The sequence below is a fragment of the Mus musculus genome, chromosome 3 (assembly GCF_000001635.26).
Source record: "Mus musculus strain C57BL/6J chromosome 3, GRCm38.p6 C57BL/6J".
Classification (NCBI taxonomy): Eukaryota; Metazoa; Chordata; class Mammalia; order Rodentia; family Muridae; genus Mus; species Mus musculus.
In genome coordinates this window covers 93,707,287-93,708,517 of record NC_000069.6, presented here as the reverse complement: position 1 = coordinate 93,708,517, position 1,231 = coordinate 93,707,287, and the positions used below count along the sequence as shown (strand labels likewise).

The 1,231-nt window shown below is 49.2% G+C and overlaps 1 pseudogene; it reads right to left on the bottom strand.

The window, feature by feature from the left end:
• Gm18433 (predicted gene, 18433) lies at nt 251-1,231 on the bottom strand (annotated as a pseudogene).

Here is a 1,231-nt window from a genome sequence, read left to right as displayed (position 1 = left end):
AAGGGTTCTTTAAAATATTCTCCATACTTACGAATCTTGAAAAACTAAAAAGATCCTTTTATTTTTCTTTAATATAAGTAACTAGAAAAGTACAGTGCCAAGATAAAAAAGCTAAATTAGATTAAAAATTAAAAGCAAGGCCAAGCATGATGACCTTTAATTCCAGCACTCGGGAGGCAGAGGAAGGTAAATCTCTGAGTTTGAGGCCAGCCTGATCTAGAGAATGAGTTCCAGGACAGCTGGACCCTGTCTTGCTCATCTTCTGATCAAGCCAGAGGAGAGCATGGTTCCTTGACAGCACTCTGCAATCAAAGGTGGCATTATTCTGTGCTGGTGGACAGTGTGCCATAAAGTGGCAGATCTTGATGGGCTCATCCACGTAGACATGATGCTCCTGAAATGGGTGCCACTTTAGGCAACACGTGAAGATGGCTGAGGCTGACCGAGTCGGGGGGGTTCTGGACCAGGGACAATGAGGAGCTCCTCCGGGTTTGAATGCACTTCACAAGACGACACCCCCATTCCCACACATTTTTAAATCAAACTTCACTTTATCTAAGCATAGATATCAAGAACTCTTCAATTGGGCAGAAAGAAGCCAGCACAAGTCCCATTAACTTTTTTAAAATACAGAGGCTCCTTGACCAAAAAAATGTCTTCACCTAGCAGCTTTCAGTCCATCTTCCCTAGGATGAAAAGGCTCAAATATTGTGCAACTTCAAACTAATAAACTCCTGGAAGAGAGTTTGGGGACTGGAGGCTTCCCAGCAGTTAAGTCACATATCAGTCTTGTGTTTTGCTTGACAACCCGGCCTGTTCTCTGCTTCTCCCCTTCCACAGCAGAAAAGGTGCAGCACTGAAGCATGAAGAGGGTTGACTCTGAGAAGCCAGGAAGGTACTTGAGGGCCCAAGGAAGAGAAACAGAGGACTGTGGGCAGCCACCACTGGGCCTCAGGGGTGAGAAGAGATGCAGGGATAGAGGAGGAGGGCTAGAAGGTCAGCAGCCCTAGCTCCATTGCCCAGGTGTGCCAAGGCTGCCCAGGAGTGTCAGGGGTCCACGGCCCACATGAGCCCAGGCTGTGATCCGAGCTGTGGGCATGGGAGGGCTGCCTGGGCAAGGGCAGTCTCTGGGTCGCCAGTCCAGGGAACCTGGCGGGTATCCCTGGGACCAGTGTGGGGACCTGGCTCTGCAGAAAGGTGCAGAGAGAGCAAGGAGCTACAAGAGGGAGGC